Genomic DNA, 18742 nt, shown 5'->3' with positions numbered 1-18742 from the left:
AGACTAAGAAGTTATTAACCGAAGGGCCAGTGCTGATTTCGCCCGACTTTGAGTCAGACTTTATCTTGTACGTCGATGCTAGCGACGTGGGGATTGGAGCCATGTTAGCTCAAGAGAAGGACGGAGTTCACTGTCCAGTGGCATTCTACTCGAAGAAATTCAAAAAGTACCAGAGGGCTTATAGTACAGTGGAAAAGGAAGCCTTAGCCCTGATCCTGGCACTGAAGCATTTCGACGTCTATGTGGGTAGAGGTACTAGACCGGTGTGAGTGTTCACCGATCATAACCCCTTGATGTTCGTGCACAGGATGAAGAACTCGAACCAAACGCTGACAAGATGGGCCCTACTGTTACAAGAGTACTGGCTGGGAATCAGCCACATTAAAGGAAGGGAGAATGTGGTAGCAGATGCCCTCTCCCGCATTTACTAACCGATATGACTCTTATTTTAAAGGGAGGGGTATGTTACGGTGCCCTCTCCTATTTCTTCCATTTGCCTGCTTTAAGAGTCATATCAGCTCTCCCTACTGATTCTCTGGGGTACAGGGAAGTCTGTTGATATATGTGGCGACCAGACTGGCCGCCAGATAAGGGAGAAATTTGCATTACAAGTTGTAGGTAAGGGGAAAGTGGCGCCCTGATATAAATGAAAGAGTACCCCCTATTGCAGATATGACGTTTTGTAAGGGACACTAGCCGATCGCGGATTGGCCGACTTAGGCCGCGGGCGACCAATCAGAGCCCGCCGTGACATCTCCGAGTGCCCCAGCCGGCGCCAACGTCAGAGTTGACCTGACTGTGGAGGTGAGAGGACGCGCCTCGGTCAGCTCTCGAGGATTTGAGGCTCTACAAGCCTTATTCAGTGGATTAAACTAGCCATCGCAGCCCACCATAAGTTATTGGAGACCCTGTGCTTCTGGGAAGCAAAAAGGAACTAAGTTCATTGAGCAAAGGAGTGCCAAACTTGGAAAATAGTCGGCGACGACGCTGGGCGGCGCCGCTGAACATTGAGGTCTGGAAGGTGCGGTGGGCAGGCCTAGCTGTGACTGGGTCACATCCACTGAGGGTTTTGGAGGGACGACACCATTCCTAGGACGAGGATCAACGCCTTGTGGAAGGGACGAGTGTGGGAATATAGTGATTAGCTCAGTGCCCATTGGTGAACCAGGATTGGGACAGCTAAATCTCTGGGATTGGAACGGCGACGACGGGAAGGCTTCACATCACCTGAGGACCTGTGGAACGTTCCTGGATCGTCAAGGATCGACTCAGGAAGCGTGGGAACCTCACACCATCGAGGGACAGGCGTCGTGAGCCAGGAATGTAAGGTAGATCAATTTTCCCTCCCATTACCCCTTGTGTGAGTAGGCTAGATAGGCCACGATATTTACTTATGTATGTGGCAGTATGACATTAATACTTTAGTAGTGGAATAGGCTGCAGGGCAGCTTGTGTCCAGGACTGTTGGAGAGGACAGTGTGTGTGGAGGGCAGAAAAGTTGAAGAAGAGGTGCCGATGTGGTGAAGAGGCCCTTTTATGACCGAAAAAGTAAGATTAATAGTTCTAACACGAATTTTCTCGATCTTTCCTACGTTTCTTTTCACTGTTGATGGTAATTCAAAAATCAATTCTCCAAAATTCATTTTTATTTCTAGTTTGACGCGACACTTGAGCGCGTTTCATAAAACGTATTACATTTTCAAAGACTTTAGTTTACACACACACACACAACTTTAACTGAATAGAGCTTAATTAAACATCTTCGAGTTTTTTATTCCTACATTTGGGTGAGGTGACATGTTACAATAGTTTTGGATGAGGTGAAAATAAACTTTTAACACTAGACAGAACACGAAACAATGAGTATTAAAGGTAGGTAACTGCAGAAAGCCTATTTTTATTGGCCCATATTTCTTGATGCTTCTATATTGGAGCGGAGTCTTAAAGTGGGTAGAATATAGTTGTGCATTAATTGGCTGTTGATTGCTGGTGTTGACTTCTTGATGTGTAGTGCCTCGCAGACGTCAAGCCGCCTGCTATCGCTGTATCTATCGATGATTTCTGTGTTGTTTGCTAAGATTTCTCTGGTGATGGTTTGGTTGCGGGAAGAGACTATATGTTCCTTAATGGAGCCCTGTTGCTTATGCATTATGTTCCTTAATGAAGCCCTGTTGCATAAGCAACAGGGCTCCATTAAGGAACATATAGTCTCTTCCCACAACCAAACCATCATCAGAGAAATCTTAGCAAACAACACAGAAATCATCGATAGATACAGCGATAGCAGGCGGCTTGACGTCTGCGAGGCACTACACATCAAGAAGTCAACACCAGCGACATACAGAGAGTATGAGGTTCATTTTCGCCAGATATTCGTCTTTTTTAAGAATGACGTATATTGGCGACATGTCACCTCTCCTGACGACTATCTCCTTGTTCTCACGAAGGCTCTTAGCTGCCGCTTTGAGCTCGGGGGACAGTATGGTGCTTCTGTAGTTGCCTCGAATCTTTCCTCCTTCTGCAATAAGTTCTACTTGTAAGGTGTCTTTGGTGGTGACCTTCTTTTGTGTCTCGAGGTCGAATATGTCGTCCAACAGGATCTCCAACTCCACTTTCCGAGCCATCTCACTTGGTCTGGACATAACGTGACAGTTTATACCCAGATTTAGGAGAGTGACTTGGTCCTCAGTGAGGGTGATTCCAGCAAGGTTCAGGAAGCCATCTCTTGGTCATGGAATCGCCATAGGTCCTCCATATAATGTTAGTTTCTTGATTATCCTGGTTTTGGTGATGTCGATCAGTGAGGATGTCGAGGTTTTGCTCGATACGAGTACGGAGGTTTTCGTCGATGTTGCTGTTTCTGTTGGAGAAACATTCAGGACACTTTAAACATTCAGGAGAAAATATCATTCAGGACACTTTCCTCAGTTTTATGAGCCGTCGAAAAGAAGTTCCTGTAAAAGTGTAATTGGGGTTCAAGTGTTGTGTTAGTTGACTCTTCAGACGTTGCATGACATTTCACCTTTCTTTTTATGACGTCACCAACATAACCGGTAGAGAAGCCATTGTTGACAAGGACCTGCCTTACCCTACAGAGTTGTTCATCGACTTGCTTCCAACTAGAGCTGTGACTGAGAGCCCGGTCGACGTAAGCATTGACAACACTCCTCTTGTATCTGTCTGGGCAGTCACTATGGGCATTAAGGGACATTCCTATGTTTGTTTCCTTAGTTTAGACTACAGTGTTGAAGCCTACATTCCTTTCCGTGACTGTTGCATCTATAAAGGGCAGCTTTCCATCACTCTCCATCTCGTAAGTGAAACTTAACACCGAATTTTGCTCGAATGCCTCCTTCAACTGCTGCAGACGTCTGATATCAGGTACCTGCATAAAAATGTCGTCATAATACCTGCAGTATATGGCAGGTTTCATGTCCATATCAACTAAGAACCTGTGCTCTATGGTACCCATGTAGAACTTTGCAAGCAGAACACCTAGGGGAGAACCCATGGCACCCTCATCTACTTGCTTATACATGAGCCCATCAGGATTCAAAAAGGGTGCCTCTTTAGTGCAGGCTTGGAGTAACTTTCTCAGTATGCTCTTTGGTATGTTAAGAGGAGTACAAGCTGGATCACGATACACTCTGTCCATTATCAGTGGACATTATTTATATATATATATATATATATATATATATATATATATATATATATATATATATATATATATATATATATATATATATATATATATATATATATATATATATATATATATATATATATACATATATATATATGTCGTACCTAATAGCCAGAACGCACTTCTCAGCCTACTATGCAAGGCCCGATTTGCCTAATGAGCCAAGTTTTCATGAATTAATATATTTTCTCAATTTTTTTTGCTTATGAAATGATAAAGCTACCCATTTCATTATGTATGAGGTCAATTTTTTTTTTATTGGAGTTAAAATTGACGTAGATGTATGACCGAACCTAACCAACCCTACCTAACCTAACCTAACCTATCTTTATAGGTTAGGTTAGGTTAGGTAGCCGAAAAAGTTAGGTTAGTTCTCAGCCTACTATGCAAGGCCCGATTTGCCTAATAAGCCTAGTTTTCATGAATTAATGTTTTTTCGACAACCTAACCTACCTAACCTAACCTAGCCTAACGTTTTCGACTACCTAACCTAACCTAACCTATAAAGATAGGTTAGGTTAGGTTAGGTAGGGTTGGTTAGGTTCGGTCATATATCTACGTTAATTTTAACTCCAATTAAAAAAATTGACCTCATACATAATGAAATGGGTAGCTTTATCATTTCATAAGAAAAAAATTAGAGAAAATATAATAATTCAGTAAAACTTGGCTTATTAGGCAAATCGGGCCTCGCATAGTAGGCTGAGAAGTGCGTTCTGGCTACTAGGTACGACATATATATATATATATATATATATATATATATATATGTTTATGCTGGGAGCTTATGCTGAACTCTGCAAAATAAAAGGTAAGAACAAACACAGAGACAAAGACAGACACATCATCCATCATGTAAAGCAACTTGTCACAGAGTTGGATATGGCGGTTCATGTGGGTGAATGAGTCAAATATTTCAGGGCCGGCAACCATTTGTCACCCCCGTCAACCTGTCATGTGATGGCTGCTGCCAGAATCCGAGGTAGAGGTGGGTGGAAAAGCGGGTGGGGTGGTCACAGGGAAGGGTGTGTGATATGGGAATGGTGTCGAGAGAATGAAGAGAGAGAGAGACTCAGTAAAAAAAAGATCTAAAAGACATCTAGAGAGAGAGTCAGCACTCCGATTTACACATGAAAATAGTGAAAATAACAGTCTGCCATTCTCGGATGTACTAATAACAAAAACAGGAATCTCTCTAAGCACCAACGTATATACAAAACCTACCAACATAGGATTATGCCTGAACGGTAGAAGTGAGTGCCCCCAAAGATACAAAGCCAGTGTTCTCAATGCTTATATTCGTCGAGCGCTTACCCACTGCTCCGAATGGAGCAACGTGAGTAGAGAGTTTGAAAGAATAACTCAGGTATTGGTGAACAACGGATATAGCAACACGGAAATAAAGACCGCTATAAGAAGACACCTGGACCGATGGAACAATCCAGAACCTAGAACAGAAACCACAACACCTCCAATAAAATTATGTTACAAATCAACTATGCACAGTGAACATAAAAAAGAAAAAAGAATAATGAAGGAAGTAATTCGTAAAGGAGTAAAAAGCACAATTAGCAACCAAAACATAGACCTGATCATATTCTATAACACAAGGAAGACTACCGACCTCCTTATTAAAAACAGCCCGAAGCCGACGGAGAACCCTTTACAGCAGTCTAGCGTGGAAATACTTAAGTACTTAAAGTACTTAAGGAAATTCCTGTTTCATTTTTCCTCCGTGGTCTGACATTGTCACATTTTTAATCACGTGTTTATTTTCGTGATACCACACACACACACACACACACACACACACACACACACGCACGCTCAGCAACGCATGTGCGTTGCTGAGCCACAGCAACCTTTCCCTGTCTCCCAGTCCTCCCAACCATTCCTCTCTCCTCCATTCCCTCGTCCTCCCAACCATTCTCCACTCCCTCGTCCCCTCGTCCTCCCTACCATTCCCCCCTTCCCATTCCCTTGTCCTCCTCACCGTCCCTCACTCTGCTGTCCCCTTGTCCTCCCCACCATTCTCTATTCCTCTGTCTCCTCGTCCCCACCATCCCCAACGCCCTTGTACTCTCGTCCTCCCCACAATTACCTCCCCTCCCCTGTCACTTCGTCCTCCCCACCATTCCCCACTGCATCGTCCAATGCATTACTAAATGATCTGATGTTCCCATCAGAAAATAGGGAACCTCAAATGATCTGATATTCCCATTGGAAAATAAGGAACCATATTGATCTGATGTTCCCATCACTGAAATATTAAAAAAGAGTTAAAAAAACAAAATGAAAACAAGATTAAAAAAAATAACTATACTCACGTAATGAACGGTATGGTAAACAACTCAGCTCAATTCCAATGCAATATCACACAGAATAATTAACCCGAATTAAACAAATTAAAATAATTTGAAATCTATGAAAATTCAATTTATCTATGAAATCAGAAACTTTGAAATGGAATTGTAACATATTTAGTATATCATGTGTTGCTATTACGTGCAACAGATAGTTCTGTTTTTCAAAAAAGCATGTTTTTACCTGTCACAGGTGTGGCATCTATATATCTATATATTAGATATATAAAAACATGCACGTATTCGAATGGAATGTTGTGTCAAAATTTCAAACCAATCGCTAAAGAACTTTCGGAGATTACAGTGTGTGTTGCTCTTATGTCCAACAGATGGCGCTGTTTTTCAAAAAAGCATGTTTTTTCCAGTCACAGGAGAGGTATGTATATAGTAGGTATATACATGCCTCACAGGTGCAGACAGGTGCAGGCGCAGATATAGACAGGCGCAGACAGTCGCAGTGAGAGGATGTGTTAGCCAGAGCACCTGAGTGTAGTTATACTATCATAACAATATGGAAGTTGTAGTGAAGGAACTGATGAATCTAGTTGGAGCTTTGAGGACAGAGTTGGATTCTCTACGTGAGGAGGTATGACAGCTGAAACAACATTGAGAAGAAACGAAGGAGGAGACCAATATTAAACAGACCTCGACTTGGAAAGTCGTAAAGGACAGGGGCCTTAAGAAGACTTTGATAAAGCCGCCTACAGACATACTAAAGACTTCAAATTCATTTGCTGTATTTGAGGACGAGTGCTGTGGTGAGCCTGCGGTTCACGTGAAAGGGAAAGCAACGAAGAGCAACGAAGCACAGGCCCCTTAGAAAGTAAAAGAAGTACCTAAGCGAATTTTAGTTGTGGGAGATTCCCAATTAAGGTATTTGGATAGAACGTTTTGTGCTAGAGATAGGGGGAACAGGTTAAGGGTTTGCTATCCCGGAGCTGGAATTGGTGATATTATAAACAACATGAATGATATTTTGGCTGGAAATGGGAACAATTCCATTATTTGCATTAGCGCTGGGGGAAATGATGTTGGTCGAGTTAGGAGTGAGGAACTGATTCAGAGGTATAAAACAGCCATAGAATTAGTTAGGAGCAAGGGAGGAATCCCGATCATATGTGGCATTCTTCCAAGAGAGGGAGTTGGAAATGAATGGATGTCGAGGGCACTTGGTGTCAATTGCTGGCTGGAAAGATATTGCAAATCAAATGCAATATCTTTCATTGACAACTGGGAACACTTCTATGGAAGAAATGAAATGTATGCTCGGGATGGGGTGCATCTATCGAGGGCTGGAGTTGTTGTTGTTGCGAACTCGATGGAACCAGTGGTTAGAGGCGTTTGCTTGGGTTTAAACTGTTAGTAGATAGTGGTATGGGTATTGATATGGAGGAAGGAGGTAATAAAAGTATGTATTTGTGGGAGACAGAACTGGCAAATTGATCAGGGAAAGAGAAGGGCCTCAAAATAACAATACACTTAGGGTATATTACAGTAACAGTAGAAGTCTATGAAACAAAATAAACGAACTATATGCTCATGTCTGTACAGAAATATATATATATATATATATATATATATATATATATATATATATATATATATATATATATATATATATATATATATATATATATATATATATATATATATATATATATATATATATATATTAGACGAGGAGGGGGAGTAGCCATATATGTTAGGGACTATTTGAAATGTAGTCTCAAAGAGGGAAAGAAAACTGAGCCACACACAGAAACTATTTGGATAGAATTAAACAAAAAAGCAAATAATCTTATAATAGGAGTTATATATAGGCCACCAAATTTTAACAGACTGGAAGCGGAGCATCGGTGGGGTGAGAAATCTAGAGCATCTAGATATAAAAGTATTTGTGTCATCGGTAACTTTAATTTTAGTGGTATAAACTGGATTAACAGAACAGGGAATAATGATGCAGAAGATTTTATAGAATTAATTGATGATTGCTTTCTTACGCAACAAATTAAGGAACCAACGCGAGAAAATAATATTTTAGATTTAGCGTTAACTAACAGGGAAACACAGATTAATGACATCGAAATTGGGGGTGAACCTTGGAACAGTGATCACAAAGAAATCAGATTTAGCATAGAGTGGAATAGATCTGCAGGAGGAAATTCTGTTAAAGTGCCAGACTTTCGTAAAGCTAATTTTAATATCCTAAGAAATTTTTGGGGGCAATAGATTGAAAAGTCTTGGGCATAGGGGGTGGGCCGGTCTTGCAGCAAGACGTGAACCCAGCGATGTGTGATGTAAAGGAGGATGTCGATTTGGATTCATAATATAACTTATTTACAAATATTCTAAGCAAGCACAGGAAAGTAGTATACCCTACAAATTAAATATATCAAATACAAATGACCCGAAATGGATAACAAAAGATCTGAAAAACCTTATGGGTAGAAAAAGAGCTTGGTACGAAAGGATTAAGAATGGGGAAGTCAGTTTAGAACAAGAACTTCGCACAACTGGTTAGAAATGTTAAAAAAGAGATAAGGAGAGCAAAAAAAAAAAACTATGAAGTTCGTACAGCAGGCCAAGCAAAGGCAAATCTTAAAGGTTTTTTCAGTTATATCGAACAAAGGTTAAGGAAAGGATAGTTCCATTAAAAACCGAGACAGGTCAGATAACGGATAATAACGAAGAGATGAGTACTATTTTTAATAAATATTTTATCTCTGTATTTACTAAAGAAGAACTTAACTCTATGTCTTCAGCCGAACAAGTCTATGTGGGTGGGGACGAGGACAGGTTGACTAGTCTAACAGTTACCAGGGATGATATTATTAAACAAATAGTAAAACTCAAGCCAAACAAATCCCCAGGGCCTGATGAAGTGTTTGCCAGGGTGCTTAAAGAATGCAAAGAGGAGCTTTGCGAGCCATTGTCTACCATATTTAATAAATCATTAGAGTCAGGCAGAGTGCCAGAGTCGTGAAAGGTTGCTAATGTGGTACCAATTTTTAAGAAAGGAGATAGATCCCTTGCATCAAACTATCGACCAATCAGCCTAATGTCTATTGTGGGAAAGTTACTTGAATCGATAATTGCAAATACCATTCGTTTTCATCTTGAAAAACATAAATTAATAAACGAGTCACCACATGGTTTTACAAATGGCCGTTCATGTTTAACAAATTTACTATCTTTTTATTCCAGCATAGTTAAGCCAGTTGATAGTGGTAAGGATTGTGATGTTGTGTACCTTGACTTTAGCAAAGCTTTTGATGCAGTGCCACATGAAAGACTGATTAAAAAGATAGAGGCTCATGGTATTGGGGGTGCTATATTAAGATGGATTAGGGCATGGCTATACCAAAGAAAACAGAGAGTTAGTATAAATGGGGTTAAGTCAGAGTGGGAAAATGTTGTAAGTCGAGTGCCTCAAGGCTCTGTATTGGGATCATTGTTGTTTATAATATATATAAATGATTTAGATTCAGGTTTGAGTAGCAACATTTGCAAATTTGCCGATGATACAAAAATCGGTAGGGAAATTAACATGGAAGAAGACTCCCTATCACTTCAAGTTGATCTAAATAGGGTTTTGAAATGGTCAAAAGATTGGCAGATGCAGTTTAATGCAGATAAATGTAAAGTTTTGAGGCTGGGTAATGATGATAGAGTTACAAGATACGAGCTAGATGGTGTTGAGATTGCGAAGTCAGATTGCGAAAGGGATCTGGGTGTTATGATAAGTAAGAATTTAAAACCAAAGGATCAATGCATGAATGTTTGAAATAAGGCAAATAGGACACTGGGATTTGTTAATCGAAGCATTAGTAACAAGACACCTGGTGTTGTTCTTCAGTTGTATCTAGCTCAGGTTAGGCCTTGTTTAGATTATGCAGTTCAGTTTTGGTCGCCGTACTATGGAATGGATATAAATTCACTTTAATGTGTCCAGCGTAGGATGACTAAGGTAATTCCCCAAATTAGAAATCTTTCATATGAAGAAAGATTAACAAAGCTTAAATTGCATTCACTGGAAAGGCGAAGAGTTAGGGGTGACATGATAGAGGTTTACAAGTAGATGAATGGATATAATAAGGGGGATATTAATAGGGTATTAAAAGGATCAACACAAGACAGAACACGAAACAATGGGTATAAATTGGATAAGTTTAGATTTAGGAAAGACTTGGGTAAATACTGGTTCGGTAACAGGGTTGTTGATTTGTGGAACCAATTACCGCGTACAGTGGTGGAGGTGGGGGTCCCTCGATTGTTTCAAGCGTGGGTTGGACATGTATGAGTGGGATTGGGTTGTTATAAATAGGAGGTGCCTCGTTTGGGCCAATAGGCCTTCTGCAGTTATCTTTGTACTTATGTTGTTATGTTCTTCTTACATAAAAACACGCGCCTTTTCGAATGCAACGTTGTGCCAGAATTTTAAAGCAATCGGTAAAGAGGTTTCAAGATTTCCCTCACATGAAAAACATAGTTTTTCAAAAAAGCATGTTTTTTTTCCTGTCACAGACGTGACATCTACATTAGTATGTATATAAAAACCTGCTCGGATGCGAATGGAACGTTGTGTAAAAAATTCAAAGCAATCGGTGAAGAACTTTCGGAGATTAGCGATTTTGAGCAAACGAACATTTACATTTTCTTACAACCTGGGTTTTGTCTATTATGCAAGTGTTTTTATTCAACATTTCTCTTCTTAACAACATTTGAGTGTTGTTATATTATCATAGCAATATGGAAGTTGTAGTTAAGGACCTGGTGACTCTAGTGGGAGCCCTGAGGACAGAGTTGGACTTTCTGCGGGAGGAGGTGCGTCAGCTTAAAGAACAACGAGAAGTAACGAAGGAGGAGACCAGCAGTAAAGGGACCTCGTCTTGGAGAGTTGTGAAAGACAGGGGCCTTAAGAAGACTTTGATAAAGCCGCCTTCAAACGCCATAGCAACCTCTAATTCATTTGACGTTTTGGAGGACGAGTGCTGTGGAGAGACTGTGGATCGCGCAAAAGGGAAAGCAACGAAGAGAAAGGAAGCGCAGGCCCCTCAGAGGGTAAAGGAAGTACCTAAGCAAACATTAGTTGTGGGAGATTCCCAGATAAGGTATTTGGATAGAACGTTTTGTGCTAGAGATAGGGGGAACAGGTTAAGGGTTTGCTATCCCGGAGCTGGCATTGGTGATATTATAAACAACATGAATGATATTATGGCTGGTAATGGGAACAATCCCATTATTTGCATTAGCGTGGGAGGAAATGATGTTGGTCGAGTTAGGAGTGAGGACTGATTCAGAGGTATAAAACAGCCATAGAGTTAGTTAGGAGCAAGGGAGGAATCCCGATCATATGTGGCATTCTTCCAAGAAAGGGAGTGGGAAATGAATGGATATCGAGGGCACTTGGTGTCAATTGCCGGCTGGAAAGATATTGCAAATCAAATGCAATATCTTTCATAGACAACTGGGAACACTTCTATGGAAGAAATGAAATGTATGCTCGTGATGGGGTGCATCTATCGAGAGCTGGGGTTTGTTGCTGTTGCGAACTCGTTAGAAGAAGTGGTTAGAGGTGTTTGTTTGGGTTTAAACTGTTAGTAGATAGAGGTATGGGAATTGATTTGGAGGAAGGAGGTAATAAAAGTATGTGTTTGTGGGAGAAAGGAATTGGCAAAACGACCAGGGAAAGAGAAGGTCCGCAAAATAACAATTCACTTAGGGTATATTACACTAACAGTAGAAGTCTAAGAAATAAAATTAACGAATTAAATGCTCTTGTCTGCACAGAAAAATAGATATTATTGCACTTACCGAAACGTGGATGAATGTAGAAAATAGAGAACTATTAGCTGAATATCAAATATATGGATTTAAACTATTTCACACAGATAGATATATTAGACGAGGAGGTGGAGTAGCCATATATGTTAGGGACAATTTGAAATGTAGTCTCAAAGAGGGAATCAAAACAGAGCCACACACAGAAACTATTTGGATTGAATTAAACGAAAAAGCTAATAATATTATAATAGGAGTAATATATAGGCCACCAAATTTAGACAGAATGGAAGCAAAGCATCTATGGGATGAAATATCTAGAGCATCTAGATCTAACAGTATTTATGTCATGGGTGACTTAATTTTAGCGGAATAAACTGGTTGAACAAAACAGGGAATAGTGAAGCAGAAGATTTTCTAGAATTAATTGACGATTGCTTTCTTACGCAACACATTAAGGAACCAACACGGGAAAATAATATTTTAGATTTAGTGTTAACTAACAGGGAAACGCAAATTAATGACATCGAAATAGGGAGTGAGCTAGGGAGCAGTGATCACAAAGAAATCAGATTTAGCATAGAATGGAATAGACCAGTAGGAGAAAATTCTGTTAAAGTGCCAGATTTTCGAAAAGCTGATTTTAATAGCCTAAGAAATTTTTTGGGTCAAATTGATTGGAAAGTCTTGGGTATGGGGTGTGGGCCGGTCTTGGAGCGAGACATGAACCCAGCGATAGGTGACTTAAATGGGGATTTCGATGTGGATTCAATATATAACTTATTTAAGAATATTCTAAACAAAGCACAGGAACGTAGTATACCATACAAATTGAATAGATCGAATACTAATGACCCAAAGTGGATAACAAAGAATTTGAAGAACCTTATAGGTAAAAAGAGAGCTTGGTACAAAAGGATTAAAAATGGGGGAGGTCACTTTAGAACAGGAATTCGTACAACTGGTTAGAAATGTTAAAAAAGAGATAAGGAAAGCAAAAAGAAACTATGAAGTTCGCATAGCAGGGCAAGCAAAGACAAATCCTAAAGGGTTTTTTCAGTTATATCGTACTTAGACTAGGGAAAGGATAGGTCCATTAAAAACTGAGACAGGTCAAATAACAGATAGTGATGAAGAGATGAGTAGTATTTTTAATAAATTTTTGTATCTGTATTTACTAAAGAGGAACTTAACAATATGCCTTCAGCCGAACAAGTCTATGTGGGTGGGGACGAGGACAGGTTGACGAGTTTAACAGTTACCAGGGAGGATGTTCTTAAACAAATAGTAAAACTCAAACCAAACAAATCCCCAGGGCCGGATGAAGTGTTTGCCAGGGTGCTTAAAGAATGCAAAGAGGAGCTTTGTGACCCACTGTCAACCATATTTAATAAATCAATAGAGTCAGGCAGAGTGCCAGAGTTTTGGAAAGTTGCTAATGTGATACCAGTTTTTAAGAAAGGAGATAGATCACTTGCGTCTAACTATCGACCAATTAGCCTAAACGTCTATTGTGGGAAAGTTACTCGAATCTATAATAGCAAATAAAATTCGTCTTCATCTTGAAAAACATAAATTAATAATTGAGTCGCAACATGGTTTTATAAATGGCCGTTCATGTTTAACAAATTTGTTATCTTTTTATTCTAGCATTGTTGAGGCAGTTGATAGTGGTAAGGATTGCGATGTTGTATACCTTGACTTTAGCAAAGCTTTTGATACAGTGCCACATGAAAGACTGATTAAAAAGATAGAGTCTCATGGTATTGGGGGTGCTATATTAAGCTGGATTAGGGCATGGCTATACCAAAGGAAACAGAGAGTTAGTATAAATGGAATCAAGTCAGAGTGGGAAAATGTTGTAAGTGGAGTGCCTCAAGGCTCTGTCCTGGGACCTCTGTTGTTTATAATATATATAAATGATTTAGATTCAGGTTTGAGTAGCAACATTTGCAAATTTGCCGATGATACGAAAATCGGTAGGGAAATTAATTCGGAGGAGGACTCACTATCACTTCAAGTTGATCTAGATAGGGTTTTGAAATGGTCAAAGGATTGGCAGATGCAGTTTAATGCTGATAAATGTAAAGTTCTGAGGTTAGGTAATGATGATAGAGTTACAAGATACGAGCTAGATGGTGTTGTGATTGCGAAGTCGGATTGCGAAAGGGATCTGGGAGTTATGATTAGTAAGAATTTAAAACAAAAGGATCAATGCATAAATGTTCGTAATAAGGCAAATCGGACACTTGGATTTATTAATCGCAGCGTTAGTAACAAGACACCTGGTGTGGTTCTCAAGCTATATCTTGCTCTAGTTAGGCCCCATTTAGATTATGCAGTTCAGTTTTGGTCGCCATATTATAGAATGGATATAAATTCACTTGAACGTGTCCAGCGTAGGATGACTAAGTTAATTCCCCAATTAGAAATCTTTCATATGAAGAAAGATTAACAAAGCTTAAGTTGCATTCACTGGAAAGGCGAAGAGTTAGGGGTGACATGATAGAGGTTTACAAGTGGATGAATGGACATAACCGGGGGGGATATTAATAGGGTATTAAAAGTATCAACACAGGACAGAACACGAAACAATGGGTATAAATTGGATAAGTTTAGATTTAGGAAAGACTTGGGTAAATACTGGTTCAGTAACAGGGTTGTTGATTTGTGGAACCAATTGCCGCGTAACATTGTGGAGGTGGGGTCCCTCGATTGTTTCAAGCACGGGTTGGACAAGTATATGAGTGGGATTGGGTGGTTATAGAATAGGAGCTGCCTCGTATGGGCCAATAGGCCTTCTGCAGTTACCTTTGTTCTTATGTTCTTATGTTCTTATGTTCTTAGGGGTGATGTCATGGGCTTGTCTCATGTGATTTTTTGGGGCACCTGATTGAAGATGACAGGTCAAACGCTTCGTCAGCTTGGTCGACGTCATACCTATGAACTAAGATTGAAGGCTACTTCCTTCGTCGGGGCAGGTGTACATATATCCCATGTTTGACTGCTGTAAAGGGCTCTCTGTCGGCTTTGGGCTGTTTTTAATAAAGAGGTCGATAGTCTTTTTTGTTTTATCGAATATGATCAGGTCTATGTTTAGGTTAGGAGTAATGCTTTTTACTCCTTTTCGGATTATGTCTTTCATTATTCGTTCTTCTTTTTATGTTCACTGTGCATGGTGTATTTATAGTATAATTTTATTATCTATAAAATAATATTAGGTAGATGACATAATATTATATCGTCATAGTATGAGAGAGAGAGAGAGAGAGAGAGAGAGAGAGAAGGAGAGAGAGAGAGAGAGAGAAGGAGAGAGAGAGAGAGAGAGAAGGAGAGAGAGAGAGAGAGAGGAGAGAGAGAGAGAGAGAGAGAGAGAGAGAGAGAGAGAGAGAGAGAGAGAGAGAGAGAGAGAGAGAGAGAGAGAGAGAGAGAGAGAGAGAGAGAGAGAGAGAGAGAGAGAAGGAGAGAGAGAGAGAGAGAGAAGGAGAGAGAGAGAGAGAGAGAAGGAGAGAGAGAGAGAGAGAAGGAGAGAGAGAGAGAGAGAGAGAGAGAGAGAGAGAGAGAGAGAGAGAGAGAGAGAGAGAGAGAGAGAGAGAGAGAGAGAGAGAGAGAGAGAGAGAGAGAGAGAGAGAGAGAGAGAGAGAGAGAGAGAGAGAGAGAGAGAGAGAGAGAGAGAGAGAGAGAGAGAGAGAGAGAGAGAGAGAGAGAGAGAGAGAGACACAGAGACAGAGAGAGGGAGAGACAGAGAGAGAGAGAGAGAGAGAGAGAGAGAGAGAGAGAGAGAGAGAGAGAGAGAGAGAGAGAGAGAGAGAGAGAGAGAGAGAGAGAGAGAGAGAGAGAGAGAGAGAGAGAGAGAGAGAGAGAGAGAGAGAGAGAGAGAGAGAAATAAGTCTGTTATTCCTGGATGTACTAATAACAAACACAGGAGCCTCTCTAAGCACCAGCGCATATACTAAGCCCACCAACATAGGATTATGCCTAAACGGTAGGAGTGAGTGTCCCCTGAGATACAAAGCCAGTGTTCTCAACGCTTATATTCGTCGAGCGCTTACCCACTCCTCTGAATGGAGAAACGTGAGTAGGGAGTCTGAAAGAATAACTCAGGTGTTGGTGAACAATGGATATAGCAACACAGAAATAAACACTACAATAAGACGACACCTGGATCGATGGTACAATCCTGAACTAAAAACTGAAACAACAACACCTCCAATAAAATTATATTATATATCCAGCATGCATAGTGAACATAGTGTACGTGCTGTCCATTCAGCCACAGGCGCCCACACATACCAGTGTGTGTGTGTGTGTAAATGTATGAATGTATGTTTGTTTGTGGTTCTGTATTTATGGACATGTTTGGGTGTCTGTGTATATTTCTTGAGAGTCAGTATGTATGTATGTGTTTGTGCATGAATATATAGATGTTTTTCCACTTGCATGTGTGTTTCTGTGTGTGTTGTACTCATCTAATTGTGCTTGAGGGGGTTGAGCTTTGGCTCTTTGGTCCCACCTCTCAACTGTCAATCAACTGGTTTACAGATTCCTGAGCCTACTGGGCTCTATCATATCTACATTTAAAGCTGTGTATGGAGTCAGCCTCCACCACATCACTGCCTAATGCATTCCCCCTGTTAACTACTCTCACACTGAAAAAGTTCTTTCTAACGTCCCTGTGGCTCATGTGGGTATTCAGTTACCACCTGTGTCCCCTTGTTCGCGTACCACCAGTGTTGAATAGTTTATCTTTATCTACTCTGTCAATTCCCCTGAGGATTTTGTAGGTTGTGATCATGTCTCCCCTCACTCTTCTGTCTTCCAGTGTCGTAAGGCGCATTTCCCGCAGCCTTTCCTTGTAACTCATGCCTCTTAGTTCTGGGACTAGTCTAGTGGCATACCTTTGGACTTTTTCCAGCTTCGTCTTGTGCTTGACAAGGTACGGGCTCCATGCTGGGGCCGCATACTACAGGATTGGTCTTACATATGTGGTGTACAAGATTCTGAATGATTCCTTATACACCTTCCTTCCTTGTGTGTGTACTCACCTAGTTGTGTTTGCGGGGGTTGAGCTCTGGCTCTTTGGTCCCGCCTCTCAACCGTCAATCAACAGGTGTACAGATTCCTGAGCCTATTGGGCTCTATCATATCTACACTTGAAACTGTGTACGGATTCAGTCTCCACCACATCACTTCCTAATGCATTCCATTTGTCAACCACCCTGACACTAAAAAAGTTCTTTATAATATCTCTGTGGCTCATTTGGGCACTCAGTTTCCACCTGTGTCCCCTTGTGCGTGTTCCCCTTGAGTTAAATAGACTGTCTTTATCTACCCTATCAATTCCCTTCAGAATCTTGAATGTGGTGATCATGTCCCCCCTAACTCTTCTGTCTTCCAGCGAAGTGAGGTTTAATTCCCGTAGTCTCTCCTCGTAGCTCATACCTCTCAGCTCGGGTACTAGTCTGGTGGCAAACCTTTGAACCTTTTCCAGTTTAGTCTTATCCTTGACTAGATATGGACTCTATGCTGGGGCTGCATACTCCAGGATTGGCCTGACATATGTGGTAAGTTCTGAATGATTCTTTACACAAGTTTCTGAATGCCGTTCGTATGTTGGCCAGCCTGGCATATGACGCTGATGTTATCCGCTTGATATGTGCTGCAGGAGACAGGTCTGGCATGATATCAACCCCCAAGTCCTTCTCTGACTCCTGAAGAATTTCCTCTCCCAGATGATACCTTGTATCTGGCCTCCTGCTCCCTACACCTATCTTCACTACATTACATTTGGTTGGGTTAAACTCTAACAACCATTTGTTCGACCATTCCTTCAGCTTGTCTAGGTCTTCTTGAAGCCTCAAACAGTCCTCTTCTGTTTTAATCCTTATCATAATTTTAGCATCGTCCGCAAACATTGAGAGAAATGAATCGATACCCTCCGGGAGATCATTTACATATATCAGAAACAAGATAGGACTGAGTGCAGAGCCCTGTGGGACTCCATTGGTGACTTCACGGCAATCGGAGGTCTCACCCCTCACCGTAACTCTCTGCTTCCTATTGCTTAGATGCTCCCTTATCCACTGGAGCACCTTACCAGCTACACCTGCCTGTCTCTCCAGCTTATGTACCAGCCTCTTATGCGGTACTGTGTCAAAGGCTTTCCGTGTGTGTGTGTGTGTGTGTGTGTGTGTGTGTGTGTGTGTGTGTACTCACCTAGTTGTGCTTGCGGGGGTTGAGCTCTGGCTCTTTGGTCCCGCCTCTCAACCGTCAACCGTGTGTGTGTGTGTGTGTTCTTGTGTTTGAGTGTTCGTGTGTTTGTGTGAGTGTTTATTTGAGTGGTGGTGGTGGTGTTGGTGTTGGGCGGTGTAGTATGATGCTGTGATGTGTGTTTTATGGTGTGCTGTGGTGTGGTGTTTTTTCTGATGTGTGTTGTGTTGTGATGGTGTGGTGTGATGTAGTGTCATCTGGTACTGTGCTGAAGTGTGTGGCTGTGTGCTGTGGTTTGTGCTGGCTTGGTAATTTGGTGATGTGGTAAGTGGTTGTGTTGTGTGGTGTTTTTGGTATGGTATTGTTCTGTAATGTTGTGTTGTGTGGTGGTGTGGTGAGTATTATTGACTCACGTTTTAAATATGTTTTGATAATTATAAAAAAATAATTGAGTATAATATAAAATGTATTTAAAATTAAAAAAAACAGTGTTGTTTTTATTAGATGTAAAAACGGAAATTTTTCGTTGGCTCTGTGGTCATTAATGAGGTGATTATGTGCCCTATTGACCGGGAATTCTATGAACTTGGATCTCGCTATTAATAGATTTAGATTAATATAATTACAGGATATTAAAGTAATTGTATTATAGCAAAACCAAATGAGTAGAATGTAGATGAAT

Source organism: Procambarus clarkii, chromosome 88, assembly GCF_040958095.1.
Source record: "Procambarus clarkii isolate CNS0578487 chromosome 88, FALCON_Pclarkii_2.0, whole genome shotgun sequence".
Taxonomy (NCBI): Eukaryota; Metazoa; Arthropoda; class Malacostraca; order Decapoda; family Cambaridae; genus Procambarus; species Procambarus clarkii.
Note: the sequence above shows the minus strand (reverse complement) of the source record.